General features: G+C 55.1%; 69 non-coding genes across 69 annotated transcripts; all 69 read left to right on the top strand.

The window, feature by feature from the left end:
- The first annotated feature begins 159 nt into the window (after window positions 1-159).
- Window positions 160-231, top strand: Trnae-cuc (transfer RNA glutamic acid (anticodon CUC)). Its single transcript has one exon. It is a non-coding gene; the product is annotated as a tRNA-Glu (tRNA).
- Window positions 232-613: 382 nt separating this feature from the next.
- Window positions 614-685, top strand: Trnah-gug (transfer RNA histidin (anticodon GUG)). Its single transcript has one exon. It is a non-coding gene; the product is annotated as a tRNA-His (tRNA).
- A 288-nt stretch (window positions 686-973) lies between these two features.
- Trnal-aag (transfer RNA leucine (anticodon AAG)) lies at window positions 974-1055 on the top strand. Its single transcript has one exon. It is a non-coding gene; the product is annotated as a tRNA-Leu (tRNA).
- A 78-nt stretch (window positions 1056-1133) lies between these two features.
- Window positions 1134-1215, top strand: Trnal-cag (transfer RNA leucine (anticodon CAG)). The gene has a single exon. It is a non-coding gene; the product is annotated as a tRNA-Leu (tRNA).
- A 274-nt stretch (window positions 1216-1489) lies between these two features.
- On the top strand, window positions 1490-1561 carry Trnae-cuc (transfer RNA glutamic acid (anticodon CUC)). The gene has a single exon. It is a non-coding gene; the product is annotated as a tRNA-Glu (tRNA).
- A 382-nt stretch (window positions 1562-1943) lies between these two features.
- Trnah-gug (transfer RNA histidin (anticodon GUG)) lies at window positions 1944-2015 on the top strand. The gene has a single exon. It is a non-coding gene; the product is annotated as a tRNA-His (tRNA).
- Window positions 2016-2303: 288 nt separating this feature from the next.
- Window positions 2304-2385, top strand: Trnal-aag (transfer RNA leucine (anticodon AAG)). Its single transcript has one exon. It is a non-coding gene; the product is annotated as a tRNA-Leu (tRNA).
- A 78-nt stretch (window positions 2386-2463) lies between these two features.
- Window positions 2464-2545, top strand: Trnal-cag (transfer RNA leucine (anticodon CAG)). The gene has a single exon. It is a non-coding gene; the product is annotated as a tRNA-Leu (tRNA).
- A 274-nt stretch (window positions 2546-2819) lies between these two features.
- Trnae-cuc (transfer RNA glutamic acid (anticodon CUC)) lies at window positions 2820-2891 on the top strand. The gene has a single exon. It is a non-coding gene; the product is annotated as a tRNA-Glu (tRNA).
- Window positions 2892-3273: 382 nt separating this feature from the next.
- Trnah-gug (transfer RNA histidin (anticodon GUG)) lies at window positions 3274-3345 on the top strand. Its single transcript has one exon. It is a non-coding gene; the product is annotated as a tRNA-His (tRNA).
- Window positions 3346-3633: 288 nt separating this feature from the next.
- Window positions 3634-3715, top strand: Trnal-aag (transfer RNA leucine (anticodon AAG)). Its single transcript has one exon. It is a non-coding gene; the product is annotated as a tRNA-Leu (tRNA).
- Window positions 3716-3793: 78 nt separating this feature from the next.
- Trnal-cag (transfer RNA leucine (anticodon CAG)) lies at window positions 3794-3875 on the top strand. Its single transcript has one exon. It is a non-coding gene; the product is annotated as a tRNA-Leu (tRNA).
- Window positions 3876-4149: 274 nt separating this feature from the next.
- Window positions 4150-4221, top strand: Trnae-cuc (transfer RNA glutamic acid (anticodon CUC)). Its single transcript has one exon. It is a non-coding gene; the product is annotated as a tRNA-Glu (tRNA).
- Window positions 4222-4603: 382 nt separating this feature from the next.
- Window positions 4604-4675, top strand: Trnah-gug (transfer RNA histidin (anticodon GUG)). Its single transcript has one exon. It is a non-coding gene; the product is annotated as a tRNA-His (tRNA).
- Window positions 4676-4963: 288 nt separating this feature from the next.
- Window positions 4964-5045, top strand: Trnal-aag (transfer RNA leucine (anticodon AAG)). The gene has a single exon. It is a non-coding gene; the product is annotated as a tRNA-Leu (tRNA).
- A 78-nt stretch (window positions 5046-5123) lies between these two features.
- Trnal-cag (transfer RNA leucine (anticodon CAG)) lies at window positions 5124-5205 on the top strand. Its single transcript has one exon. It is a non-coding gene; the product is annotated as a tRNA-Leu (tRNA).
- A 274-nt stretch (window positions 5206-5479) lies between these two features.
- Trnae-cuc (transfer RNA glutamic acid (anticodon CUC)) lies at window positions 5480-5551 on the top strand. Its single transcript has one exon. It is a non-coding gene; the product is annotated as a tRNA-Glu (tRNA).
- Window positions 5552-5933: 382 nt separating this feature from the next.
- Window positions 5934-6005, top strand: Trnah-gug (transfer RNA histidin (anticodon GUG)). The gene has a single exon. It is a non-coding gene; the product is annotated as a tRNA-His (tRNA).
- Window positions 6006-6293: 288 nt separating this feature from the next.
- Trnal-aag (transfer RNA leucine (anticodon AAG)) lies at window positions 6294-6375 on the top strand. Its single transcript has one exon. It is a non-coding gene; the product is annotated as a tRNA-Leu (tRNA).
- Window positions 6376-6453: 78 nt separating this feature from the next.
- On the top strand, window positions 6454-6535 carry Trnal-cag (transfer RNA leucine (anticodon CAG)). Its single transcript has one exon. It is a non-coding gene; the product is annotated as a tRNA-Leu (tRNA).
- Window positions 6536-6809: 274 nt separating this feature from the next.
- On the top strand, window positions 6810-6881 carry Trnae-cuc (transfer RNA glutamic acid (anticodon CUC)). The gene has a single exon. It is a non-coding gene; the product is annotated as a tRNA-Glu (tRNA).
- A 382-nt stretch (window positions 6882-7263) lies between these two features.
- Trnah-gug (transfer RNA histidin (anticodon GUG)) lies at window positions 7264-7335 on the top strand. Its single transcript has one exon. It is a non-coding gene; the product is annotated as a tRNA-His (tRNA).
- A 288-nt stretch (window positions 7336-7623) lies between these two features.
- Trnal-aag (transfer RNA leucine (anticodon AAG)) lies at window positions 7624-7705 on the top strand. The gene has a single exon. It is a non-coding gene; the product is annotated as a tRNA-Leu (tRNA).
- A 78-nt stretch (window positions 7706-7783) lies between these two features.
- Trnal-cag (transfer RNA leucine (anticodon CAG)) lies at window positions 7784-7865 on the top strand. The gene has a single exon. It is a non-coding gene; the product is annotated as a tRNA-Leu (tRNA).
- Window positions 7866-8139: 274 nt separating this feature from the next.
- Window positions 8140-8211, top strand: Trnae-cuc (transfer RNA glutamic acid (anticodon CUC)). The gene has a single exon. It is a non-coding gene; the product is annotated as a tRNA-Glu (tRNA).
- Window positions 8212-8593: 382 nt separating this feature from the next.
- Trnah-gug (transfer RNA histidin (anticodon GUG)) lies at window positions 8594-8665 on the top strand. The gene has a single exon. It is a non-coding gene; the product is annotated as a tRNA-His (tRNA).
- A 288-nt stretch (window positions 8666-8953) lies between these two features.
- Window positions 8954-9035, top strand: Trnal-aag (transfer RNA leucine (anticodon AAG)). Its single transcript has one exon. It is a non-coding gene; the product is annotated as a tRNA-Leu (tRNA).
- Window positions 9036-9113: 78 nt separating this feature from the next.
- Trnal-cag (transfer RNA leucine (anticodon CAG)) lies at window positions 9114-9195 on the top strand. Its single transcript has one exon. It is a non-coding gene; the product is annotated as a tRNA-Leu (tRNA).
- Window positions 9196-9469: 274 nt separating this feature from the next.
- Window positions 9470-9541, top strand: Trnae-cuc (transfer RNA glutamic acid (anticodon CUC)). Its single transcript has one exon. It is a non-coding gene; the product is annotated as a tRNA-Glu (tRNA).
- A 382-nt stretch (window positions 9542-9923) lies between these two features.
- On the top strand, window positions 9924-9995 carry Trnah-gug (transfer RNA histidin (anticodon GUG)). Its single transcript has one exon. It is a non-coding gene; the product is annotated as a tRNA-His (tRNA).
- Window positions 9996-10283: 288 nt separating this feature from the next.
- On the top strand, window positions 10284-10365 carry Trnal-aag (transfer RNA leucine (anticodon AAG)). Its single transcript has one exon. It is a non-coding gene; the product is annotated as a tRNA-Leu (tRNA).
- Window positions 10366-10443: 78 nt separating this feature from the next.
- On the top strand, window positions 10444-10525 carry Trnal-cag (transfer RNA leucine (anticodon CAG)). The gene has a single exon. It is a non-coding gene; the product is annotated as a tRNA-Leu (tRNA).
- Window positions 10526-10799: 274 nt separating this feature from the next.
- Window positions 10800-10871, top strand: Trnae-cuc (transfer RNA glutamic acid (anticodon CUC)). Its single transcript has one exon. It is a non-coding gene; the product is annotated as a tRNA-Glu (tRNA).
- Window positions 10872-11253: 382 nt separating this feature from the next.
- Trnah-gug (transfer RNA histidin (anticodon GUG)) lies at window positions 11254-11325 on the top strand. Its single transcript has one exon. It is a non-coding gene; the product is annotated as a tRNA-His (tRNA).
- Window positions 11326-11613: 288 nt separating this feature from the next.
- On the top strand, window positions 11614-11695 carry Trnal-aag (transfer RNA leucine (anticodon AAG)). The gene has a single exon. It is a non-coding gene; the product is annotated as a tRNA-Leu (tRNA).
- A 78-nt stretch (window positions 11696-11773) lies between these two features.
- Trnal-cag (transfer RNA leucine (anticodon CAG)) lies at window positions 11774-11855 on the top strand. Its single transcript has one exon. It is a non-coding gene; the product is annotated as a tRNA-Leu (tRNA).
- Window positions 11856-12129: 274 nt separating this feature from the next.
- On the top strand, window positions 12130-12201 carry Trnae-cuc (transfer RNA glutamic acid (anticodon CUC)). Its single transcript has one exon. It is a non-coding gene; the product is annotated as a tRNA-Glu (tRNA).
- Window positions 12202-12583: 382 nt separating this feature from the next.
- Window positions 12584-12655, top strand: Trnah-gug (transfer RNA histidin (anticodon GUG)). The gene has a single exon. It is a non-coding gene; the product is annotated as a tRNA-His (tRNA).
- A 288-nt stretch (window positions 12656-12943) lies between these two features.
- On the top strand, window positions 12944-13025 carry Trnal-aag (transfer RNA leucine (anticodon AAG)). The gene has a single exon. It is a non-coding gene; the product is annotated as a tRNA-Leu (tRNA).
- A 78-nt stretch (window positions 13026-13103) lies between these two features.
- Window positions 13104-13185, top strand: Trnal-cag (transfer RNA leucine (anticodon CAG)). The gene has a single exon. It is a non-coding gene; the product is annotated as a tRNA-Leu (tRNA).
- Window positions 13186-13459: 274 nt separating this feature from the next.
- On the top strand, window positions 13460-13531 carry Trnae-cuc (transfer RNA glutamic acid (anticodon CUC)). The gene has a single exon. It is a non-coding gene; the product is annotated as a tRNA-Glu (tRNA).
- A 382-nt stretch (window positions 13532-13913) lies between these two features.
- On the top strand, window positions 13914-13985 carry Trnah-gug (transfer RNA histidin (anticodon GUG)). The gene has a single exon. It is a non-coding gene; the product is annotated as a tRNA-His (tRNA).
- Window positions 13986-14274: 289 nt separating this feature from the next.
- Window positions 14275-14356, top strand: Trnal-aag (transfer RNA leucine (anticodon AAG)). The gene has a single exon. It is a non-coding gene; the product is annotated as a tRNA-Leu (tRNA).
- Window positions 14357-14434: 78 nt separating this feature from the next.
- Trnal-cag (transfer RNA leucine (anticodon CAG)) lies at window positions 14435-14516 on the top strand. Its single transcript has one exon. It is a non-coding gene; the product is annotated as a tRNA-Leu (tRNA).
- A 274-nt stretch (window positions 14517-14790) lies between these two features.
- Window positions 14791-14861, top strand: Trnae-cuc (transfer RNA glutamic acid (anticodon CUC)). The gene has a single exon. It is a non-coding gene; the product is annotated as a tRNA-Glu (tRNA).
- Window positions 14862-15243: 382 nt separating this feature from the next.
- On the top strand, window positions 15244-15315 carry Trnah-gug (transfer RNA histidin (anticodon GUG)). The gene has a single exon. It is a non-coding gene; the product is annotated as a tRNA-His (tRNA).
- Window positions 15316-15603: 288 nt separating this feature from the next.
- On the top strand, window positions 15604-15685 carry Trnal-aag (transfer RNA leucine (anticodon AAG)). The gene has a single exon. It is a non-coding gene; the product is annotated as a tRNA-Leu (tRNA).
- Window positions 15686-15763: 78 nt separating this feature from the next.
- Window positions 15764-15845, top strand: Trnal-cag (transfer RNA leucine (anticodon CAG)). The gene has a single exon. It is a non-coding gene; the product is annotated as a tRNA-Leu (tRNA).
- A 274-nt stretch (window positions 15846-16119) lies between these two features.
- Window positions 16120-16191, top strand: Trnae-cuc (transfer RNA glutamic acid (anticodon CUC)). Its single transcript has one exon. It is a non-coding gene; the product is annotated as a tRNA-Glu (tRNA).
- Window positions 16192-16573: 382 nt separating this feature from the next.
- On the top strand, window positions 16574-16645 carry Trnah-gug (transfer RNA histidin (anticodon GUG)). The gene has a single exon. It is a non-coding gene; the product is annotated as a tRNA-His (tRNA).
- Window positions 16646-16934: 289 nt separating this feature from the next.
- Window positions 16935-17016, top strand: Trnal-aag (transfer RNA leucine (anticodon AAG)). Its single transcript has one exon. It is a non-coding gene; the product is annotated as a tRNA-Leu (tRNA).
- A 78-nt stretch (window positions 17017-17094) lies between these two features.
- Trnal-cag (transfer RNA leucine (anticodon CAG)) lies at window positions 17095-17176 on the top strand. Its single transcript has one exon. It is a non-coding gene; the product is annotated as a tRNA-Leu (tRNA).
- A 274-nt stretch (window positions 17177-17450) lies between these two features.
- On the top strand, window positions 17451-17522 carry Trnae-cuc (transfer RNA glutamic acid (anticodon CUC)). The gene has a single exon. It is a non-coding gene; the product is annotated as a tRNA-Glu (tRNA).
- Window positions 17523-17904: 382 nt separating this feature from the next.
- Trnah-gug (transfer RNA histidin (anticodon GUG)) lies at window positions 17905-17976 on the top strand. The gene has a single exon. It is a non-coding gene; the product is annotated as a tRNA-His (tRNA).
- Window positions 17977-18264: 288 nt separating this feature from the next.
- On the top strand, window positions 18265-18346 carry Trnal-aag (transfer RNA leucine (anticodon AAG)). Its single transcript has one exon. It is a non-coding gene; the product is annotated as a tRNA-Leu (tRNA).
- A 78-nt stretch (window positions 18347-18424) lies between these two features.
- Trnal-cag (transfer RNA leucine (anticodon CAG)) lies at window positions 18425-18506 on the top strand. Its single transcript has one exon. It is a non-coding gene; the product is annotated as a tRNA-Leu (tRNA).
- A 274-nt stretch (window positions 18507-18780) lies between these two features.
- Window positions 18781-18852, top strand: Trnae-cuc (transfer RNA glutamic acid (anticodon CUC)). The gene has a single exon. It is a non-coding gene; the product is annotated as a tRNA-Glu (tRNA).
- Window positions 18853-19234: 382 nt separating this feature from the next.
- On the top strand, window positions 19235-19306 carry Trnah-gug (transfer RNA histidin (anticodon GUG)). Its single transcript has one exon. It is a non-coding gene; the product is annotated as a tRNA-His (tRNA).
- Window positions 19307-19594: 288 nt separating this feature from the next.
- Window positions 19595-19676, top strand: Trnal-aag (transfer RNA leucine (anticodon AAG)). The gene has a single exon. It is a non-coding gene; the product is annotated as a tRNA-Leu (tRNA).
- A 78-nt stretch (window positions 19677-19754) lies between these two features.
- Trnal-cag (transfer RNA leucine (anticodon CAG)) lies at window positions 19755-19836 on the top strand. The gene has a single exon. It is a non-coding gene; the product is annotated as a tRNA-Leu (tRNA).
- Window positions 19837-20110: 274 nt separating this feature from the next.
- Trnae-cuc (transfer RNA glutamic acid (anticodon CUC)) lies at window positions 20111-20182 on the top strand. Its single transcript has one exon. It is a non-coding gene; the product is annotated as a tRNA-Glu (tRNA).
- A 382-nt stretch (window positions 20183-20564) lies between these two features.
- Window positions 20565-20636, top strand: Trnah-gug (transfer RNA histidin (anticodon GUG)). The gene has a single exon. It is a non-coding gene; the product is annotated as a tRNA-His (tRNA).
- Window positions 20637-20924: 288 nt separating this feature from the next.
- On the top strand, window positions 20925-21006 carry Trnal-aag (transfer RNA leucine (anticodon AAG)). Its single transcript has one exon. It is a non-coding gene; the product is annotated as a tRNA-Leu (tRNA).
- A 78-nt stretch (window positions 21007-21084) lies between these two features.
- Window positions 21085-21166, top strand: Trnal-cag (transfer RNA leucine (anticodon CAG)). The gene has a single exon. It is a non-coding gene; the product is annotated as a tRNA-Leu (tRNA).
- Window positions 21167-21440: 274 nt separating this feature from the next.
- Trnae-cuc (transfer RNA glutamic acid (anticodon CUC)) lies at window positions 21441-21512 on the top strand. Its single transcript has one exon. It is a non-coding gene; the product is annotated as a tRNA-Glu (tRNA).
- A 383-nt stretch (window positions 21513-21895) lies between these two features.
- Trnah-gug (transfer RNA histidin (anticodon GUG)) lies at window positions 21896-21967 on the top strand. Its single transcript has one exon. It is a non-coding gene; the product is annotated as a tRNA-His (tRNA).
- A 288-nt stretch (window positions 21968-22255) lies between these two features.
- Trnal-aag (transfer RNA leucine (anticodon AAG)) lies at window positions 22256-22337 on the top strand. Its single transcript has one exon. It is a non-coding gene; the product is annotated as a tRNA-Leu (tRNA).
- Window positions 22338-22415: 78 nt separating this feature from the next.
- On the top strand, window positions 22416-22497 carry Trnal-cag (transfer RNA leucine (anticodon CAG)). The gene has a single exon. It is a non-coding gene; the product is annotated as a tRNA-Leu (tRNA).
- Window positions 22498-22771: 274 nt separating this feature from the next.
- On the top strand, window positions 22772-22843 carry Trnae-cuc (transfer RNA glutamic acid (anticodon CUC)). The gene has a single exon. It is a non-coding gene; the product is annotated as a tRNA-Glu (tRNA).
- Window positions 22844-22939: the final 96 nt, after the last annotated feature.

Genomic DNA, 22939 nt, shown 5'->3' with positions numbered 1-22939 from the left:
TCACAGGCGCAGTTTGGTGTCATGATGGCTGGCGTTCGTCTCCACGAAATGTGTCCCGAGCATGCCGTTGTACAAAGAGGGAGCGCCTATGTTTACAGTTGTCGTTAAGTAGCGTGCGTATAGCTTGCTGTGTTCGCTGGAGGAGCCCTTGTGCCGTTGTCCGGTGTGGTCTAGTGGCTAGGATACCTGGCTCTCACCCAGGAGGCCCGGGTTCGATTCCCGGTACCGGAAATGCGCATTTTGCTGCTCCTCTTATGCGACTTGGCCCGACTTAGCTCGACTGACGCTCCGCTGACGCTTGCAGAAAACTACGTTAAGTACGATTCGGCGTGACAAGTGACGGCGAGAGCGATGCGACATCTGTCCACCTCTAATCGAGGCACATACCTGTGGTCATCAGACTTGGAGGACTGCAAGACATTGCCACTGGGGTTGAATGCAGCTAACCACACTGCTTGGTGTCCTAACAGCGCAGACACGTTCGTTTGCCAGTATACATATAATGGAGATCGCGTCTGACACAGCTGTGGGGAGACGCAGTGGTGTGTGGGCCGAGCTTTGCTGTTCATCGCCACTTGCAGTCGCGAGAACTGCTGTCGGCGGTGCTTCCGTGGCCGTGATCGTCTAGTGGTTAGGACATTGCGTTGTGGCCGCAATAACCCAGGTTCGAATCCTGGTCACGGCAATTTTTAAACTTTTTGCCTTGCTGTCGCTGCAGTGACGATTGTGACTCAGTGTTTGAAAACACGGTGCCCTCTTGATTTTTCACTCATGTTCCGCAGGCTGCAGGTGGCACTACCAATTCATTATCAACACGTAATGCCGCCGCACCAGAGCGCGGGCAGCTGCCTGTGTAGTGAATCTCTCTTCGAAGAAGGCATTTGTTTGAGGTGCAATGGATGAGCAGCCAGTCGCAGCAGAACAGGAAGCTGTGTCGTGGACTGTTTCTACAAAAGCGAAGAACACTGGCACAGGTAGCGTGGCCGAGCGGTCTAAGGCGCTGGTTTAAGGCACCAGTCTCTTCGGAGGCGTGGGTTCGAATCCCACCGCTGCCAATTTTTTCTCGTTTTTTGTGCCATTGCGGTGTTTTCTCGTGGGGTAGAACGCAGCTCCTCTGACCGCCGTGCGGCGTCGGTAGCGTGGCCGAGCGGTCTAAGGCGCTGGTTTCAGGCACCAGTCTCCTCGGAGGCGTGGGTTCGAATCCCACCGCTGCCAATGTTTTCTGTCTCGAAAGCCGGAGCACTGACTACCCGCGACGAAACAGCGCAGCAAGCCGTGAGCGTCTCTTTCTTAAATTGTCGCAGCACAGTGCGCGGTGCAACGACATGATTCACAGGCGCAGTTTGGTGTCATGATGGCTGGCGTTCGTCTCCACGAAATGTGTCCCGAGCATGCCGTTGTACAAAGAGGGAGCGCCTATGTTTACAGTTGTCGTTAAGTAGCGTGCGTATAGCTTGCTGTGTTCGCTGGAGGAGCCCTTGTGCCGTTGTCCGGTGTGGTCTAGTGGCTAGGATACCTGGCTCTCACCCAGGAGGCCCGGGTTCGATTCCCGGTACCGGAAATGCGCATTTTGCTGCTCCTCTTATGCGACTTGGCCCGACTTAGCTCGACTGACGCTCCGCTGACGCTTGCAGAAAACTACGTTAAGTACGATTCGGCGTGACAAGTGACGGCGAGAGCGATGCGACATCTGTCCACCTCTAATCGAGGCACATACCTGTGGTCATCAGACTTGGAGGACTGCAAGACATTGCCACTGGGGTTGAATGCAGCTAACCACACTGCTTGGTGTCCTAACAGCGCAGACACGTTCGTTTGCCAGTATACATATAATGGAGATCGCGTCTGACACAGCTGTGGGGAGACGCAGTGGTGTGTGGGCCGAGCTTTGCTGTTCATCGCCACTTGCAGTCGCGAGAACTGCTGTCGGCGGTGCTTCCGTGGCCGTGATCGTCTAGTGGTTAGGACATTGCGTTGTGGCCGCAATAACCCAGGTTCGAATCCTGGTCACGGCAATTTTTAAACTTTTTGCCTTGCTGTCGCTGCAGTGACGATTGTGACTCAGTGTTTGAAAACACGGTGCCCTCTTGATTTTTCACTCATGTTCCGCAGGCTGCAGGTGGCACTACCAATTCATTATCAACACGTAATGCCGCCGCACCAGAGCGCGGGCAGCTGCCTGTGTAGTGAATCTCTCTTCGAAGAAGGCATTTGTTTGAGGTGCAATGGATGAGCAGCCAGTCGCAGCAGAACAGGAAGCTGTGTCGTGGACTGTTTCTACAAAAGCGAAGAACACTGGCACAGGTAGCGTGGCCGAGCGGTCTAAGGCGCTGGTTTAAGGCACCAGTCTCTTCGGAGGCGTGGGTTCGAATCCCACCGCTGCCAATTTTTTCTCGTTTTTTGTGCCATTGCGGTGTTTTCTCGTGGGGTAGAACGCAGCTCCTCTGACCGCCGTGCGGCGTCGGTAGCGTGGCCGAGCGGTCTAAGGCGCTGGTTTCAGGCACCAGTCTCCTCGGAGGCGTGGGTTCGAATCCCACCGCTGCCAATGTTTTCTGTCTCGAAAGCCGGAGCACTGACTACCCGCGACGAAACAGCGCAGCAAGCCGTGAGCGTCTCTTTCTTAAATTGTCGCAGCACAGTGCGCGGTGCAACGACATGATTCACAGGCGCAGTTTGGTGTCATGATGGCTGGCGTTCGTCTCCACGAAATGTGTCCCGAGCATGCCGTTGTACAAAGAGGGAGCGCCTATGTTTACAGTTGTCGTTAAGTAGCGTGCGTATAGCTTGCTGTGTTCGCTGGAGGAGCCCTTGTGCCGTTGTCCGGTGTGGTCTAGTGGCTAGGATACCTGGCTCTCACCCAGGAGGCCCGGGTTCGATTCCCGGTACCGGAAATGCGCATTTTGCTGCTCCTCTTATGCGACTTGGCCCGACTTAGCTCGACTGACGCTCCGCTGACGCTTGCAGAAAACTACGTTAAGTACGATTCGGCGTGACAAGTGACGGCGAGAGCGATGCGACATCTGTCCACCTCTAATCGAGGCACATACCTGTGGTCATCAGACTTGGAGGACTGCAAGACATTGCCACTGGGGTTGAATGCAGCTAACCACACTGCTTGGTGTCCTAACAGCGCAGACACGTTCGTTTGCCAGTATACATATAATGGAGATCGCGTCTGACACAGCTGTGGGGAGACGCAGTGGTGTGTGGGCCGAGCTTTGCTGTTCATCGCCACTTGCAGTCGCGAGAACTGCTGTCGGCGGTGCTTCCGTGGCCGTGATCGTCTAGTGGTTAGGACATTGCGTTGTGGCCGCAATAACCCAGGTTCGAATCCTGGTCACGGCAATTTTTAAACTTTTTGCCTTGCTGTCGCTGCAGTGACGATTGTGACTCAGTGTTTGAAAACACGGTGCCCTCTTGATTTTTCACTCATGTTCCGCAGGCTGCAGGTGGCACTACCAATTCATTATCAACACGTAATGCCGCCGCACCAGAGCGCGGGCAGCTGCCTGTGTAGTGAATCTCTCTTCGAAGAAGGCATTTGTTTGAGGTGCAATGGATGAGCAGCCAGTCGCAGCAGAACAGGAAGCTGTGTCGTGGACTGTTTCTACAAAAGCGAAGAACACTGGCACAGGTAGCGTGGCCGAGCGGTCTAAGGCGCTGGTTTAAGGCACCAGTCTCTTCGGAGGCGTGGGTTCGAATCCCACCGCTGCCAATTTTTTCTCGTTTTTTGTGCCATTGCGGTGTTTTCTCGTGGGGTAGAACGCAGCTCCTCTGACCGCCGTGCGGCGTCGGTAGCGTGGCCGAGCGGTCTAAGGCGCTGGTTTCAGGCACCAGTCTCCTCGGAGGCGTGGGTTCGAATCCCACCGCTGCCAATGTTTTCTGTCTCGAAAGCCGGAGCACTGACTACCCGCGACGAAACAGCGCAGCAAGCCGTGAGCGTCTCTTTCTTAAATTGTCGCAGCACAGTGCGCGGTGCAACGACATGATTCACAGGCGCAGTTTGGTGTCATGATGGCTGGCGTTCGTCTCCACGAAATGTGTCCCGAGCATGCCGTTGTACAAAGAGGGAGCGCCTATGTTTACAGTTGTCGTTAAGTAGCGTGCGTATAGCTTGCTGTGTTCGCTGGAGGAGCCCTTGTGCCGTTGTCCGGTGTGGTCTAGTGGCTAGGATACCTGGCTCTCACCCAGGAGGCCCGGGTTCGATTCCCGGTACCGGAAATGCGCATTTTGCTGCTCCTCTTATGCGACTTGGCCCGACTTAGCTCGACTGACGCTCCGCTGACGCTTGCAGAAAACTACGTTAAGTACGATTCGGCGTGACAAGTGACGGCGAGAGCGATGCGACATCTGTCCACCTCTAATCGAGGCACATACCTGTGGTCATCAGACTTGGAGGACTGCAAGACATTGCCACTGGGGTTGAATGCAGCTAACCACACTGCTTGGTGTCCTAACAGCGCAGACACGTTCGTTTGCCAGTATACATATAATGGAGATCGCGTCTGACACAGCTGTGGGGAGACGCAGTGGTGTGTGGGCCGAGCTTTGCTGTTCATCGCCACTTGCAGTCGCGAGAACTGCTGTCGGCGGTGCTTCCGTGGCCGTGATCGTCTAGTGGTTAGGACATTGCGTTGTGGCCGCAATAACCCAGGTTCGAATCCTGGTCACGGCAATTTTTAAACTTTTTGCCTTGCTGTCGCTGCAGTGACGATTGTGACTCAGTGTTTGAAAACACGGTGCCCTCTTGATTTTTCACTCATGTTCCGCAGGCTGCAGGTGGCACTACCAATTCATTATCAACACGTAATGCCGCCGCACCAGAGCGCGGGCAGCTGCCTGTGTAGTGAATCTCTCTTCGAAGAAGGCATTTGTTTGAGGTGCAATGGATGAGCAGCCAGTCGCAGCAGAACAGGAAGCTGTGTCGTGGACTGTTTCTACAAAAGCGAAGAACACTGGCACAGGTAGCGTGGCCGAGCGGTCTAAGGCGCTGGTTTAAGGCACCAGTCTCTTCGGAGGCGTGGGTTCGAATCCCACCGCTGCCAATTTTTTCTCGTTTTTTGTGCCATTGCGGTGTTTTCTCGTGGGGTAGAACGCAGCTCCTCTGACCGCCGTGCGGCGTCGGTAGCGTGGCCGAGCGGTCTAAGGCGCTGGTTTCAGGCACCAGTCTCCTCGGAGGCGTGGGTTCGAATCCCACCGCTGCCAATGTTTTCTGTCTCGAAAGCCGGAGCACTGACTACCCGCGACGAAACAGCGCAGCAAGCCGTGAGCGTCTCTTTCTTAAATTGTCGCAGCACAGTGCGCGGTGCAACGACATGATTCACAGGCGCAGTTTGGTGTCATGATGGCTGGCGTTCGTCTCCGCGAAATGTGTCCCGAGCATGCCGTTGTACAAAGAGGGAGCGCCTATGTTTACAGTTGTCGTTAAGTAGCGTGCGTATAGCTTGCTGTGTTCGCTGGAGGAGCCCTTGTGCCGTTGTCCGGTGTGGTCTAGTGGTTAGGATACCTGGCTCTCACCCAGGAGGCCCGGGTTCGATTCCCGGTACCGGAAATGCGCATTTTGCTGCTCCTCTTATGCGACTTGGCCCGACTTAGCTCGACTGACGCTCCGCTGACGCTTGCAGAAAACTACGTTAAGTACGATTCGGCGTGACAAGTGACGGCGAGAGCGATGCGACATCTGTCCACCTCTAATCGAGGCACATACCTGTGGTCATCAGACTTGGAGGACTGCAAGACATTGCCACTGGGGTTGAATGCAGCTAACCACACTGCTTGGTGTCCTAACAGCGCAGACACGTTCGTTTGCCAGTATACATATAATGGAGATCGCGTCTGACACAGCTGTGGGGAGACGCAGTGGTGTGTGGGCCGAGCTTTGCTGTTCATCGCCACTTGCAGTCGCGAGAACTGCTGTCGGCGGTGCTTCCGTGGCCGTGATCGTCTAGTGGTTAGGACATTGCGTTGTGGCCGCAATAACCCAGGTTCGAATCCTGGTCACGGCAATTTTTAAACTTTTTGCCTTGCTGTCGCTGCAGTGACGATTGTGACTCAGTGTTTGAAAACACGGTGCCCTCTTGATTTTTCACTCATGTTCCGCAGGCTGCAGGTGGCACTACCAATTCATTATCAACACGTAATGCCGCCGCACCAGAGCGCGGGCAGCTGCCTGTGTAGTGAATCTCTCTTCGAAGAAGGCATTTGTTTGAGGTGCAATGGATGAGCAGCCAGTCGCAGCAGAACAGGAAGCTGTGTCGTGGACTGTTTCTACAAAAGCGAAGAACACTGGCACAGGTAGCGTGGCCGAGCGGTCTAAGGCGCTGGTTTAAGGCACCAGTCTCTTCGGAGGCGTGGGTTCGAATCCCACCGCTGCCAATTTTTTCTCGTTTTTTGTGCCATTGCGGTGTTTTCTCGTGGGGTAGAACGCAGCTCCTCTGACCGCCGTGCGGCGTCGGTAGCGTGGCCGAGCGGTCTAAGGCGCTGGTTTCAGGCACCAGTCTCCTCGGAGGCGTGGGTTCGAATCCCACCGCTGCCAATGTTTTCTGTCTCGAAAGCCGGAGCACTGACTACCCGCGACGAAACAGCGCAGCAAGCCGTGAGCGTCTCTTTCTTAAATTGTCGCAGCACAGTGCGCGGTGCAACGACATGATTCACAGGCGCAGTTTGGTGTCATGATGGCTGGCGTTCGTCTCCACGAAATGTGTCCCGAGCATGCCGTTGTACAAAGAGGGAGCGCCTATGTTTACAGTTGTCGTTAAGTAGCGTGCGTATAGCTTGCTGTGTTCGCTGGAGGAGCCCTTGTGCCGTTGTCCGGTGTGGTCTAGTGGCTAGGATACCTGGCTCTCACCCAGGAGGCCCGGGTTCGATTCCCGGTACCGGAAATGCGCATTTTGCTGCTCCTCTTATGCGACTTGGCCCGACTTAGCTCGACTGACGCTCCGCTGACGCTTGCAGAAAACTACGTTAAGTACGATTCGGCGTGACAAGTGACGGCGAGAGCGATGCGACATCTGTCCACCTCTAATCGAGGCACATACCTGTGGTCATCAGACTTGGAGGACTGCAAGACATTGCCACTGGGGTTGAATGCAGCTAACCACACTGCTTGGTGTCCTAACAGCGCAGACACGTTCGTTTGCCAGTATACATATAATGGAGATCGCGTCTGACACAGCTGTGGGGAGACGCAGTGGTGTGTGGGCCGAGCTTTGCTGTTCATCGCCACTTGCAGTCGCGAGAACTGCTGTCGGCGGTGCTTCCGTGGCCGTGATCGTCTAGTGGTTAGGACATTGCGTTGTGGCCGCAATAACCCAGGTTCGAATCCTGGTCACGGCAATTTTTAAACTTTTTGCCTTGCTGTCGCTGCAGTGACGATTGTGACTCAGTGTTTGAAAACACGGTGCCCTCTTGATTTTTCACTCATGTTCCGCAGGCTGCAGGTGGCACTACCAATTCATTATCAACACGTAATGCCGCCGCACCAGAGCGCGGGCAGCTGCCTGTGTAGTGAATCTCTCTTCGAAGAAGGCATTTGTTTGAGGTGCAATGGATGAGCAGCCAGTCGCAGCAGAACAGGAAGCTGTGTCGTGGACTGTTTCTACAAAAGCGAAGAACACTGGCACAGGTAGCGTGGCCGAGCGGTCTAAGGCGCTGGTTTAAGGCACCAGTCTCTTCGGAGGCGTGGGTTCGAATCCCACCGCTGCCAATTTTTTCTCGTTTTTTGTGCCATTGCGGTGTTTTCTCGTGGGGTAGAACGCAGCTCCTCTGACCGCCGTGCGGCGTCGGTAGCGTGGCCGAGCGGTCTAAGGCGCTGGTTTCAGGCACCAGTCTCCTCGGAGGCGTGGGTTCGAATCCCACCGCTGCCAATGTTTTCTGTCTCGAAAGCCGGAGCACTGACTACCCGCGACGAAACAGCGCAGCAAGCCGTGAGCGTCTCTTTCTTAAATTGTCGCAGCACAGTGCGCGGTGCAACGACATGATTCACAGGCGCAGTTTGGTGTCATGATGGCTGGCGTTCGTCTCCACGAAATGTGTCCCGAGCATGCCGTTGTACAAAGAGGGAGCGCCTATGTTTACAGTTGTCGTTAAGTAGCGTGCGTATAGCTTGCTGTGTTCGCTGGAGGAGCCCTTGTGCCGTTGTCCGGTGTGGTCTAGTGGCTAGGATACCTGGCTCTCACCCAGGAGGCCCGGGTTCGATTCCCGGTACCGGAAATGCGCATTTTGCTGCTCCTCTTATGCGACTTGGCCCGACTTAGCTCGACTGACGCTCCGCTGACGCTTGCAGAAAACTACGTTAAGTACGATTCGGCGTGACAAGTGACGGCGAGAGCGATGCGACATCTGTCCACCTCTAATCGAGGCACATACCTGTGGTCATCAGACTTGGAGGACTGCAAGACATTGCCACTGGGGTTGAATGCAGCTAACCACACTGCTTGGTGTCCTAACAGCGCAGACACGTTCGTTTGCCAGTATACATATAATGGAGATCGCGTCTGACACAGCTGTGGGGAGACGCAGTGGTGTGTGGGCCGAGCTTTGCTGTTCATCGCCACTTGCAGTCGCGAGAACTGCTGTCGGCGGTGCTTCCGTGGCCGTGATCGTCTAGTGGTTAGGACATTGCGTTGTGGCCGCAATAACCCAGGTTCGAATCCTGGTCACGGCAATTTTTAAACTTTTTGCCTTGCTGTCGCTGCAGTGACGATTGTGACTCAGTGTTTGAAAACACGGTGCCCTCTTGATTTTTCACTCATGTTCCGCAGGCTGCAGGTGGCACTACCAATTCATTATCAACACGTAATGCCGCCGCACCAGAGCGCGGGCAGCTGCCTGTGTAGTGAATCTCTCTTCGAAGAAGGCATTTGTTTGAGGTGCAATGGATGAGCAGCCAGTCGCAGCAGAACAGGAAGCTGTGTCGTGGACTGTTTCTACAAAAGCGAAGAACACTGGCACAGGTAGCGTGGCCGAGCGGTCTAAGGCGCTGGTTTAAGGCACCAGTCTCTTCGGAGGCGTGGGTTCGAATCCCACCGCTGCCAATTTTTTCTCGTTTTTTGTGCCATTGCGGTGTTTTCTCGTGGGGTAGAACGCAGCTCCTCTGACCGCCGTGCGGCGTCGGTAGCGTGGCCGAGCGGTCTAAGGCGCTGGTTTCAGGCACCAGTCTCCTCGGAGGCGTGGGTTCGAATCCCACCGCTGCCAATGTTTTCTGTCTCGAAAGCCGGAGCACTGACTACCCGCGACGAAACAGCGCAGCAAGCCGTGAGCGTCTCTTTCTTAAATTGTCGCAGCACAGTGCGCGGTGCAACGACATGATTCACAGGCGCAGTTTGGTGTCATGATGGCTGGCGTTCGTCTCCGCGAAATGTGTCCCGAGCATGCCGTTGTACAAAGAGGGAGCGCCTATGTTTACAGTTGTCGTTAAGTAGCGTGCGTATAGCTTGCTGTGTTCGCTGGAGGAGCCCTTGTGCCGTTGTCCGGTGTGGTCTAGTGGCTAGGATACCTGGCTCTCACCCAGGAGGCCCGGGTTCGATTCCCGGTACCGGAAATGCGCATTTTGCTGCTCCTCTTATGCGACTTGGCCCGACTTAGCTCGACTGACGCTCCGCTGACGCTTGCAGAAAACTACGTTAAGTACGATTCGGCGTGACAAGTGACGGCGAGAGCGATGCGACATCTGTCCACCTCTAATCGAGGCACATACCTGTGGTCATCAGACTTGGAGGACTGCAAGACATTGCCACTGGGGTTGAATGCAGCTAACCACACTGCTTGGTGTCCTAACAGCGCAGACACGTTCGTTTGCCAGTATACATATAATGGAGATCGCGTCTGACACAGCTGTGGGGAGACGCAGTGGTGTGTGGGCCGAGCTTTGCTGTTCATCGCCACTTGCAGTCGCGAGAACTGCTGTCGGCGGTGCTTCCGTGGCCGTGATCGTCTAGTGGTTAGGACATTGCGTTGTGGCCGCAATAACCCAGGTTCGAATCCTGGTCACGGCAATTTTTAAACTTTTTGCCTTGCTGTCGCTGCAGTGACGATTGTGACTCAGTGTTTGAAAACACGGTGCCCTCTTGATTTTTCACTCATGTTCCGCAGGCTGCAGGTGGCACTACCAATTCATTATCAACACGTAATGCCGCCGCACCAGAGCGCGGGCAGCTGCCTGTGTAGTGAATCTCTCTTCGAAGAAGGCATTTGTTTGAGGTGCAATGGATGAGCAGCCAGTCGCAGCAGAACAGGAAGCTGTGTCGTGGACTGTTTCTACAAAAGCGAAGAACACTGGCACAGGTAGCGTGGCCGAGCGGTCTAAGGCGCTGGTTTAAGGCACCAGTCTCTTCGGAGGCGTGGGTTCGAATCCCACCGCTGCCAATTTTTTCTCGTTTTTTGTGCCATTGCGGTGTTTTCTCGTGGGGTAGAACGCAGCTCCTCTGACCGCCGTGCGGCGTCGGTAGCGTGGCCGAGCGGTCTAAGGCGCTGGTTTCAGGCACCAGTCTCCTCGGAGGCGTGGGTTCGAATCCCACCGCTGCCAATGTTTTCTGTCTCGAAAGCCGGAGCACTGACTACCCGCGACGAAACAGCGCAGCAAGCCGTGAGCGTCTCTTTCTTAAATTGTCGCAGCACAGTGCGCGGTGCAACGACATGATTCACAGGCGCAGTTTGGTGTCATGATGGCTGGCGTTCGTCTCCGCGAAATGTGTCCCGAGCATGCCGTTGTACAAAGAGGGAGCGCCTATGTTTACAGTTGTCGTTAAGTAGCGTGCGTATAGCTTGCTGTGTTCGCTGGAGGAGCCCTTGTGCCGTTGTCCGGTGTGGTCTAGTGGCTAGGATACCTGGCTCTCACCCAGGAGGCCCGGGTTCGATTCCCGGTACCGGAAATGCGCATTTTGCTGCTCCTCTTATGCGACTTGGCCCGACTTAGCTCGACTGACGCTCCGCTGACGCTTGCAGAAAACTACGTTAAGTACGATTCGGCGTGACAAGTGACGGCGAGAGCGATGCGACATCTGTCCACCTCTAATCGAGGCACATACCTGTGGTCATCAGACTTGGAGGACTGCAAGACATTGCCACTGGGGTTGAATGCAGCTAACCACACTGCTTGGTGTCCTAACAGCGCAGACACGTTCGTTTGCCAGTATACATATAATGGAGATCGCGTCTGACACAGCTGTGGGGAGACGCAGTGGTGTGTGGGCCGAGCTTTGCTGTTCATCGCCACTTGCAGTCGCGAGAACTGCTGTCGGCGGTGCTTCCGTGGCCGTGATCGTCTAGTGGTTAGGACATTGCGTTGTGGCCGCAATAACCCAGGTTCGAATCCTGGTCACGGCAATTTTTAAACTTTTTGCCTTGCTGTCGCTGCAGTGACGATTGTGACTCAGTGTTTGAAAACACGGTGCCCTCTTGATTTTTCACTCATGTTCCGCAGGCTGCAGGTGGCACTACCAATTCATTATCAACACGTAATGCCGCCGCACCAGAGCGCGGGCAGCTGCCTGTGTAGTGAATCTCTCTTCGAAGAAGGCATTTGTTTGAGGTGCAATGGATGAGCAGCCAGTCGCAGCAGAACAGGAAGCTGTGTCGTGGACTGTTTCTACAAAAGCGAAGAACACTGGCACAGGTAGCGTGGCCGAGCGGTCTAAGGCGCTGGTTTAAGGCACCAGTCTCTTCGGAGGCGTGGGTTCGAATCCCACCGCTGCCAATTTTTTCTCGTTTTTTGTGCCATTGCGGTGTTTTCTCGTGGGGTAGAACGCAGCTCCTCTGACCGCCGTGCGGCGTCGGTAGCGTGGCCGAGCGGTCTAAGGCGCTGGTTTCAGGCACCAGTCTCCTCGGAGGCGTGGGTTCGAATCCCACCGCTGCCAATGTTTTCTGTCTCGAAAGCCGGAGCACTGACTACCCGCGACGAAACAGCGCAGCAAGCCGTGAGCGTCTCTTTCTTAAATTGTCGCAGCACAGTGCGCGGTGCAACGACATGATTCACAGGCGCAGTTTGGTGTCATGATGGCTGGCGTTCGTCTCCACGAAATGTGTCCCGAGCATGCCGTTGTACAAAGAGGGAGCGCCTATGTTTACAGTTGTCGTTAAGTAGCGTGCGTATAGCTTGCTGTGTTCGCTGGAGGAGCCCTTGTGCCGTTGTCCGGTGTGGTCTAGTGGCTAGGATACCTGGCTCTCACCCAGGAGGCCCGGGTTCGATTCCCGGTACCGGAAATGCGCATTTTGCTGCTCCTCTTATGCGACTTGGCCCGACTTAGCTCGACTGACGCTCCGCTGACGCTTGCAGAAAACTACGTTAAGTACGATTCGGCGTGACAAGTGACGGCGAGAGCGATGCGACATCTGTCCACCTCTAATCGAGGCACATACCTGTGGTCATCAGACTTGGAGGACTGCAAGACATTGCCACTGGGGTTGAATGCAGCTAACCACACTGCTTGGTGTCCTAACAGCGCAGACACGTTCGTTTGCCAGTATACATATAATGGAGATCGCGTCTGACACAGCTGTGGGGAGACGCAGTGGTGTGTGGGCCGAGCTTTGCTGTTCATCGCCACTTGCAGTCGCGAGAACTGCTGTCGGCGGTGCTTCCGTGGCCGTGATCGTCTAGTGGTTAGGACATTGCGTTGTGGCCGCAATAACCCAGGTTCGAATCCTGGTCACGGCAATTTTTAAACTTTTTGCCTTGCTGTCGCTGCAGTGACGATTGTGACTCAGTGTTTGAAAACACGGTGCCCTCTTGATTTTTCACTCATGTTCCGCAGGCTGCAGGTGGCACTACCAATTCATTATCAACACGTAATGCCGCCGCACCAGAGCGCGGGCAGCTGCCTGTGTAGTGAATCTCTCTTCGAAGAAGGCATTTGTTTGAGGTGCAATGGATGAGCAGCCAGTCGCAGCAGAACAGGAAGCTGTGTCGTGGACTGTTTCTACAAAAGCGAAGAACACTGGCACAGGTAGCGTGGCCGAGCGGTCTAAGGCGCTGGTTTAAGGCACCAGTCTCTTCGGAGGCGTGGGTTCGAATCCCACCGCTGCCAATTTTTTCTCGTTTTTTGTGCCATTGCGGTGTTTTCTCGTGGGGTAGAACGCAGCTCCTCTGACCGCCGTGCGGCGTCGGTAGCGTGGCCGAGCGGTCTAAGGCGCTGGTTTCAGGCACCAGTCTCCTCGGAGGCGTGGGTTCGAATCCCACCGCTGCCAATGTTTTCTGTCTCGAAAGCCGGAGCACTGACTACCCGCGACGAAACAGCGCAGCAAGCCGTGAGCGTCTCTTTCTTAAATTGTCGCAGCACAGTGCGCGGTGCAACGACATGATTCACAGGCGCAGTTTGGTGTCATGATGGCTGGCGTTCGTCTCCACGAAATGTGTCCCGAGCATGCCGTTGTACAAAGAGGGAGCGCCTATGTTTACAGTTGTCGTTAAGTAGCGTGCGTATAGCTTGCTGTGTTCGCTGGAGGAGCCCTTGTGCCGTTGTCCGGTGTGGTCTAGTGGCTAGGATACCTGGCTCTCACCCAGGAGGCCCGGGTTCGATTCCCGGTACCGGAAATGCGCATTTTGCTGCTCCTCTTATGCGACTTGGCCCGACTTAGCTCGACTGACGCTCCGCTGACGCTTGCAGAAAACTACGTTAAGTACGATTCGGCGTGACAAGTGACGGCGAGAGCGATGCGACATCTGTCCACCTCTAATCGAGGCACATACCTGTGGTCATCAGACTTGGAGGACTGCAAGACATTGCCACTGGGGTTGAATGCAGCTAACCACACTGCTTGGTGTCCTAACAGCGCAGACACGTTCGTTTGCCAGTATACATATAATGGAGATCGCGTCTGACACAGCTGTGGGGAGACGCAGTGGTGTGTGGGCCGAGCTTTGCTGTTCATCGCCACTTGCAGTCGCGAGAACTGCTGTCGGCGGTGCTTCCGTGGCCGTGATCGTCTAGTGGTTAGGACATTGCGTTGTGGCCGCAATAACCCAGGTTCGAATCCTGGTCACGGCAATTTTTAAACTTTTTGCCTTGCTGTCGCTGCAAGTGACGATTGTGACTCAGTGTTTGAAAACACGGTGCCCTCTTGATTTTTCACTCATGTTCCGCAGGCTGCAGGTGGCACTACCAATTCATTATCAACACGTAATGCCGCCGCACCAGAGCGCGGGCAGCTGCCTGTGTAGTGAATCTCTCTTCGAAGAAGGCATTTGTTTGAGGTGCAATGGATGAGCAGCCAGTCGCAGCAGAACAGGAAGCTGTGTCGTGGACTGTTTCTACAAAAGCGAAGAACACTGGCACAGGTAGCGTGGCCGAGCGGTCTAAGGCGCTGGTTTAAGGCACCAGTCTCTTCGGAGGCGTGGGTTCGAATCCCACCGCTGCCAATTTTTTCTCGTTTTTTGTGCCATTGCGGTGTTTTCTCGTGGGGTAGAACGCAGCTCCTCTGACCGCCGTGCGGCGTCGGTAGCGTGGCCGAGCGGTCTAAGGCGCTGGTTTCAGGCACCAGTCTCCTCGGAGGCGTGGGTTCGAATCCCACCGCTGCCAATGTTTTCTGTCTCGAAAGCCGGAGCACTGACTACCCGCGACGAAACAGCGCAGCAAGCCGTGAGCGTCTCTTTCTTAAATTGTCGCAGCACAGTGCGCGGTGCAACGACATGATTCACAGGCGCAGTTTGGTGTCATGATGGCTGGCGTTCGTCTCCGCGAAATGTGTCCCGAGCATGCCGTTGTACAAAGAGGGAGCGCCTATGTTTACAGTTGTCGTTAAGTAGCGTGCGTATAGCTTGCTGTGTTCGCTGGAGGAGCCCTTGTGCCGTTGTCCGGTGTGGTCTAGTGGCTAGGATACCTGGCTCTCACCCAGGAGCCCGGGTTCGATTCCCGGTACCGGAAATGCGCATTTTGCTGCTCCTCTTATGCGACTTGGCCCGACTTAGCTCGACTGACGCTCCGCTGACGCTTGCAGAAAACTACGTTAAGTACGATTCGGCGTGACAAGTGACGGCGAGAGCGATGCGACATCTGTCCACCTCTAATCGAGGCACATACCTGTGGTCATCAGACTTGGAGGACTGCAAGACATTGCCACTGGGGTTGAATGCAGCTAACCACACTGCTTGGTGTCCTAACAGCGCAGACACGTTCGTTTGCCAGTATACATATAATGGAGATCGCGTCTGACACAGCTGTGGGGAGACGCAGTGGTGTGTGGGCCGAGCTTTGCTGTTCATCGCCACTTGCAGTCGCGAGAACTGCTGTCGGCGGTGCTTCCGTGGCCGTGATCGTCTAGTGGTTAGGACATTGCGTTGTGGCCGCAATAACCCAGGTTCGAATCCTGGTCACGGCAATTTTTAAACTTTTTGCCTTGCTGTCGCTGCAGTGACGATTGTGACTCAGTGTTTGAAAACACGGTGCCCTCTTGATTTTTCACTCATGTTCCGCAGGCTGCAGGTGGCACTACCAATTCATTATCAACACGTAATGCCGCCGCACCAGAGCGCGGGCAGCTGCCTGTGTAGTGAATCTCTCTTCGAAGAAGGCATTTGTTTGAGGTGCAATGGATGAGCAGCCAGTCGCAGCAGAACAGGAAGCTGTGTCGTGGACTGTTTCTACAAAAGCGAAGAACACTGGCACAGGTAGCGTGGCCGAGCGGTCTAAGGCGCTGGTTTAAGGCACCAGTCTCTTCGGAGGCGTGGGTTCGAATCCCACCGCTGCCAATTTTTTCTCGTTTTTTGTGCCATTGCGGTGTTTTCTCGTGGGGTAGAACGCAGCTCCTCTGACCGCCGTGCGGCGTCGGTAGCGTGGCCGAGCGGTCTAAGGCGCTGGTTTCAGGCACCAGTCTCCTCGGAGGCGTGGGTTCGAATCCCACCGCTGCCAATGTTTTCTGTCTCGAAAGCCGGAGCACTGACTACCCGCGACGAAACAGCGCAGCAAGCCGTGAGCGTCTCTTTCTTAAATTGTCGCAGCACAGTGCGCGGTGCAACGACATGATTCACAGGCGCAGTTTGGTGTCATGATGGCTGGCGTTCGTCTCCGCGAAATGTGTCCCGAGCATGCCGTTGTACAAAGAGGGAGCGCCTATGTTTACAGTTGTCGTTAAGTAGCGTGCGTATAGCTTGCTGTGTTCGCTGGAGGAGCCCTTGTGCCGTTGTCCGGTGTGGTCTAGTGGCTAGGATACCTGGCTCTCACCCAGGAGGCCCGGGTTCGATTCCCGGTACCGGAAATGCGCATTTTGCTGCTCCTCTTATGCGACTTGGCCCGACTTAGCTCGACTGACGCTCCGCTGACGCTTGCAGAAAACTACGTTAAGTACGATTCGGCGTGACAAGTGACGGCGAGAGCGATGCGACATCTGTCCACCTCTAATCGAGGCACATACCTGTGGTCATCAGACTTGGAGGACTGCAAGACATTGCCACTGGGGTTGAATGCAGCTAACCACACTGCTTGGTGTCCTAACAGCGCAGACACGTTCGTTTGCCAGTATACATATAATGGAGATCGCGTCTGACACAGCTGTGGGGAGACGCAGTGGTGTGTGGGCCGAGCTTTGCTGTTCATCGCCACTTGCAGTCGCGAGAACTGCTGTCGGCGGTGCTTCCGTGGCCGTGATCGTCTAGTGGTTAGGACATTGCGTTGTGGCCGCAATAACCCAGGTTCGAATCCTGGTCACGGCAATTTTTAAACTTTTTGCCTTGCTGTCGCTGCAGTGACGATTGTGACTCAGTGTTTGAAAACACGGTGCCCTCTTGATTTTTCACTCATGTTCCGCAGGCTGCAGGTGGCACTACCAATTCATTATCAACACGTAATGCCGCCGCACCAGAGCGCGGGCAGCTGCCTGTGTAGTGAATCTCTCTTCGAAGAAGGCATTTGTTTGAGGTGCAATGGATGAGCAAGCCAGTCGCAGCAGAACAGGAAGCTGTGTCGTGGACTGTTTCTACAAAAGCGAAGAACACTGGCACAGGTAGCGTGGCCGAGCGGTCTAAGGCGCTGGTTTAAGGCACCAGTCTCTTCGGAGGCGTGGGTTCGAATCCCACCGCTGCCAATTTTTTCTCGTTTTTTGTGCCATTGCGGTGTTTTCTCGTGGGGTAGAACGCAGCTCCTCTGACCGCCGTGCGGCGTCGGTAGCGTGGCCGAGCGGTCTAAGGCGCTGGTTTCAGGCACCAGTCTCCTCGGAGGCGTGGGTTCGAATCCCACCGCTGCCAATGTTTTCTGTCTCGAAAGCCGGAGCACTGACTACCCGCGACGAAACAGCGCAGCAAGCCGTGAGCGTCTCTTTCTTAAATTGTCGCAGCACAGTGCGCGGTGCAACGACATGATTCACAGGCGCAGTTTGGTGTCATGATGGCTGGCGTTCGTCTCCACGAAATGTGTCCCGAGCATGCCGTTGTACAAAGAGGGAGCGCCTATGTTTACAGTTGTCGTTAAGTAGCGTGCGTATAGCTTGCTGTGTTCGCTGGAGGAGCCCTTGTGCCGTTGTCCGGTGTGGTCTAGTGGCTAGGATACCTGGCTCTCACCCAGGAGGCCCGGGTTCGATTCCCGGTACCGGAAATGCGCATTTTGCTGCTCCTCTTATGCGACTTGGCCCGACTTAGCTCGACTGACGCTCCGCTGACGCTTGCAGAAAACTACGTTAAGTACGATTCGGCGTGACAAGTGACGGCGAGAGCGATGCGACATCTGTCCACCTCTAATCGAGGCACATACCTGTGGTCATCAGACTTGGAGGACTGCAAGACATTGCCACTGGGGTTGAATGCAGCTAACCACACTGCTTGGTGTCCTAACAGCGCAGACACGTTCGTTTGCCAGTATACATATAATGGAGATCGCGTCTGACACAGCTGTGGGGAGACGCAGTGGTGTGTGGGCCGAGCTTTGCTGTTCATCGCCACTTGCAGTCGCGAGAACTGCTGTCGGCGGTGCTTCCGTGGCCGTGATCGTCTAGTGGTTAGGACATTGCGTTGTGGCCGCAATAACCCAGGTTCGAATCCTGGTCACGGCAATTTTTAAACTTTTTGCCTTGCTGTCGCTGCAGTGACGATTGTGACTCAGTGTTTGAAAACACGGTGCCCTCTTGATTTTTCACTCATGTTCCGCAGGCTGCAGGTGGCACTACCAATTCATTATCAACACGTAATGCCGCCGCACCAGAGCGCGGGCAGCTGCCTGTGTAGTGAATCTCTCTTCGAAGAAGGCATTTGTTTGAGGTGCAATGGATGAGCAGCCAGTCGCAGCAGAACAGGAAGCTGTGTCGTGGACTGTTTCTACAAAAGCGAAGAACACTGGCACAGGTAGCGTGGCCGAGCGGTCTAAGGCGCTGGTTTAAGGCACCAGTCTCTTCGGAGGCGTGGGTTCGAATCCCACCGCTGCCAATTTTTTCTCGTTTTTTGTGCCATTGCGGTGTTTTCTCGTGGGGTAGAACGCAGCTCCTCTGACCGCCGTGCGGCGTCGGTAGCGTGGCCGAGCGGTCTAAGGCGCTGGTTTCAGGCACCAGTCTCCTCGGAGGCGTGGGTTCGAATCCCACCGCTGCCAATGTTTTCTGTCTCGAAAGCCGGAGCACTGACTACCCGCGACGAAACAGCGCAGCAAGCCGTGAGCGTCTCTTTCTTAAATTGTCGCAGCACAGTGCGCGGTGCAACGACATGATTCACAGGCGCAGTTTGGTGTCATGATGGCTGGCGTTCGTCTCCACGAAATGTGTCCCGAGCATGCCGTTGTACAAAGAGGGAGCGCCTATGTTTACAGTTGTCGTTAAGTAGCGTGCGTATAGCTTGCTGTGTTCGCTGGAGGAGCCCTTGTGCCGTTGTCCGGTGTGGTCTAGTGGCTAGGATACCTGGCTCTCACCCAGGAGGCCCGGGTTCGATTCCCGGTACCGGAAATGCGCATTTTGCTGCTCCTCTTATGCGACTTGGCCCGACTTAGCTCGACTGACGCTCCGCTGACGCTTGCAGAAAACTACGTTAAGTACGATTCGGCGTGACAAGTGACGGCGAGAGCGATGCGACATCTGTCCACCTCTAATCGAGGCACATACCTGTGGTCATCAGACTTGGAGGACTGCAAGACATTGCCACTGGGGTTGAATGCAGCTAACCACACTGCTTGGTGTCCTAACAGCGCAGACACGTTCGTTTGCCAGTATACATATAATGGAGATCGCGTCTGACACAGCTGTGGGGAGACGCAGTGGTGTGTGGGCCGAGCTTTGCTGTTCATCGCCACTTGCAGTCGCGAGAACTGCTGTCGGCGGTGCTTCCGTGGCCGTGATCGTCTAGTGGTTAGGACATTGCGTTGTGGCCGCAATAACCCAGGTTCGAATCCTGGTCACGGCAATTTTTAAACTTTTTGCCTTGCTGTCGCTGCAGTGACGATTGTGACTCAGTGTTTGAAAACACGGTGCCCTCTTGATTTTTCACTCATGTTCCGCAGGCTGCAGGTGGCACTACCAATTCATTATCAACACGTAATGCCGCCGCACCAGAGCGCGGGCAGCTGCCTGTGTAGTGAATCTCTCTTCGAAGAAGGCATTTGTTTGAGGTGCAATGGATGAGCAGCCAGTCGCAGCAGAACAGGAAGCTGTGTCGTGGACTGTTTCTACAAAAGCGAAGAACACTGGCACAGGTAGCGTGGCCGAGCGGTCTAAGGCGCTGGTTTAAGGCACCAGTCTCTTCGGAGGCGTGGGTTCGAATCCCACCGCTGCCAATTTTTTCTCGTTTTTTGTGCCATTGCGGTGTTTTCTCGTGGGGTAGAACGCAGCTCCTCTGACCGCCGTGCGGCGTCGGTAGCGTGGCCGAGCGGTCTAAGGCGCTGGTTTCAGGCACCAGTCTCCTCGGAGGCGTGGGTTCGAATCCCACCGCTGCCAATGTTTTCTGTCTCGAAAGCCGGAGCACTGACTACCCGCGACGAAACAGCGCAGCAAGCCGTGAGCGTCTCTTTCTTAAATTGTCGCAGCACAGTGCGCGGTGCAACGACATGATTCACAGGCGCAGTTTGGTGTCATGATGGCTGGCGTTCGTCTCCGCGAAATGTGTCCCGAGCATGCCGTTGTACAAAGAGGGAGCGCCTATGTTTACAGTTGTCGTTAAGTAGCGTGCGTATAGCTTGCTGTGTTCGCTGGAGGAGCCCTTGTGCCGTTGTCCGGTGTGGTCTAGTGGCTAGGATACCTGGCTCTCACCCAGGAGGCCCGGGTTCGATTCCCGGTACCGGAAATGCGCATTTTGCTGCTCCTCTTATGCGACTTGGCCCGACTTAGCTCGACTGACGCTCCGCTGACGCTTGCAGAAAACTACGTTAAGTACGATTCGGCGTGACAAGTGACGGCGAGAGCGATGCGACATCTGTCCACCTCTAATCGAGGCACATACCTGTGGTCATCAGACTTGGAGGACTGCAAGACATTGCCACTGGGGTTGAATGCAGCTAACCACACTGCTTGGTGTCCTAACAGCGCAGACACGTTCGTTTGCCAGTATACATATAATGGAGATCGCGTCTGACACAGCTGTGGGGAGACGCAGTGGTGTGTGGGCCGAGCTTTGCTGTTCATCGCCACTTGCAGTCGCGAGAACTGCTGTCGGCGGTGCTTCCGTGGCCGTGATCGTCTAGTGGTTAGGACATTGCGTTGTGGCCGCAATAACCCAGGTTCGAATCCTGGTCACGGCAATTTTTAAACTTTTTGCCTTGCTGTCGCTGCAGTGACGATTGTGACTCAGTGTTTGAAAACACGGTGCCCTCTTGATTTTTCACTCATGTTCCGCAGGCTGCAGGTGGCACTACCAATTCATTATCAACACGTAATGCCGCCGCACCAGAGCGCGGGCAGCTGCCTGTGTAGTGAATCTCTCTTCGAAGAAGGCATTTGTTTGAGGTGCAATGGATGAGCAGCCAGTCGCAGCAGAACAGGAAGCTGTGTCGTGGACTGTTTCTACAAAAGCGAAGAACACTGGCACAGGTAGCGTGGCCGAGCGGTCTAAGGCGCTGGTTTAAGGCACCAGTCTCTTCGGAGGCGTGGGTTCGAATCCCACCGCTGCCAATTTTTTCTCGTTTTTTGTGCCATTGCGGTGTTTTCTCGTGGGGTAGAACGCAGCTCCTCTGACCGCCGTGCGGCGTCGGTAGCGTGGCCGAGCGGTCTAAGGCGCTGGTTTCAGGCACCAGTCTCCTCGGAGGCGTGGGTTCGAATCCCACCGCTGCCAATGTTTTCTGTCTCGAAAGCCGGAGCACTGACTACCCGCGACGAAACAGCGCAGCAAGCCGTGAGCGTCTCTTTCTTAAATTGTCGCAGCACAGTGCGCGGTGCAACGACATGATTCACAGGCGCAGTTTGGTGTCATGATGGCTGGCGTTCGTCTCCGCGAAATGTGTCCCGAGCATGCCGTTGTACAAAGAGGGAGCGCCTATGTTTACAGTTGTCGTTAAGTAGCGTGCGTATAGCTTGCTGTGTTCGCTGGAGGAGCCCTTGTGCCGTTGTCCGGTGTGGTCTAGTGGCTAGGATACCTGGCTCTCACCCAGGAGGCCCGGGTTCGATTCCCGGTACCGGAAATGCGCATTTTGCTGCTCCTCTTATGCGACTTGGCCCGACTTAGCTCGACTGACGCTCCGCTGACGCTTGCAGAAAAACTACGTTAAGTACGATTCGGCGTGACAAGTGACGGCGAGAGCGATGCGACATCTGTCCACCTCTAATCGAGGCACATACCTGTGGTCATCAGACTTGGAGGACTGCAAGACATTGCCACTGGGGTTGAATGCAGCTAACCACACTGCTTGGTGTCCTAACAGCGCAGACACGTTCGTTTGCCAGTATACATATAATGGAGATCGCGTCTGACACAGCTGTGGGGAGACGCAGTGGTGTGTGGGCCGAGCTTTGCTGTTCATCGCCACTTGCAGTCGCGAGAACTGCTGTCGGCGGTGCTTCCGTGGCCGTGATCGTCTAGTGGTTAGGACATTGCGTTGTGGCCGCAATAACCCAGGTTCGAATCCTGGTCACGGCAATTTTTAAACTTTTTGCCTTGCTGTCGCTGCAGTGACGATTGTGACTCAGTGTTTGAAAACACGGTGCCCTCTTGATTTTTCACTCATGTTCCGCAGGCTGCAGGTGGCACTACCAATTCATTATCAACACGTAATGCCGCCGCACCAGAGCGCGGGCAGCTGCCTGTGTAGTGAATCTCTCTTCGAAGAAGGCATTTGTTTGAGGTGCAATGGATGAGCAGCCAGTCGCAGCAGAACAGGAAGCTGTGTCGTGGACTGTTTCTACAAAAGCGAAGAACACTGGCACAGGTAGCGTGGCCGAGCGGTCTAAGGCGCTGGTTTAAGGCACCAGTCTCTTCGGAGGCGTGGGTTCGAATCCCACCGCTGCCAATTTTTTCTCGTTTTTTGTGCCATTGCGGTGTTTTCTCGTGGGGTAGAACGCAGCTCCTCTGACCGCCGTGCGGCGTCGGTAGCGTGGCCGAGCGGTCTAAGGCGCTGGTTTCAGGCACCAGTCTCCTCGGAGGCGTGGGTTCGAATCCCACCGCTGCCAATGTTTTCTGTCTCGAAAGCCGGAGCACTGACTACCCGCGACGAAACAGCGCAGCAAGCCGTGAGCGTCTCTTTCTTAAATTGTCGCAGCACAGTGCGCGGTGCAACGACATGATTCACAGGCGCAGTTTGGTGTCATGATGGCTGGCGTTCGTCTCCACGAAATGTGTCCCGAGCATGCCGTTGTACAAAGAGGGAGCGCCTATGTTTACAGTTGTCGTTAAGTAGCGTGCGTATAGCTTGCTGTGTTCGCTGGAGGAGCCCTTGTGCCGTTGTCCGGTGTGGTCTAGTGGCTAGGATACCTGGCTCTCACCCAGGAGGCCCGGGTTCGATTCCCGGTACCGGAAATGCGCATTTTGCTGCTCCTCTTATGCGACTTGGCCCGACTTAGCTCGACTGACGCTCCGCTGACGCTTGCAGAAAACTACGTTAAGTACGATTCG

The sequence above is a fragment of the Schistocerca cancellata genome, unplaced genomic scaffold (assembly GCF_023864275.1).
Source record: "Schistocerca cancellata isolate TAMUIC-IGC-003103 unplaced genomic scaffold, iqSchCanc2.1 HiC_scaffold_513, whole genome shotgun sequence".
NCBI lineage: Eukaryota > Metazoa > Arthropoda > Insecta > Orthoptera > Acrididae > Schistocerca > Schistocerca cancellata.
This window is presented reverse-complemented; position numbering and strand designations above follow the sequence as displayed.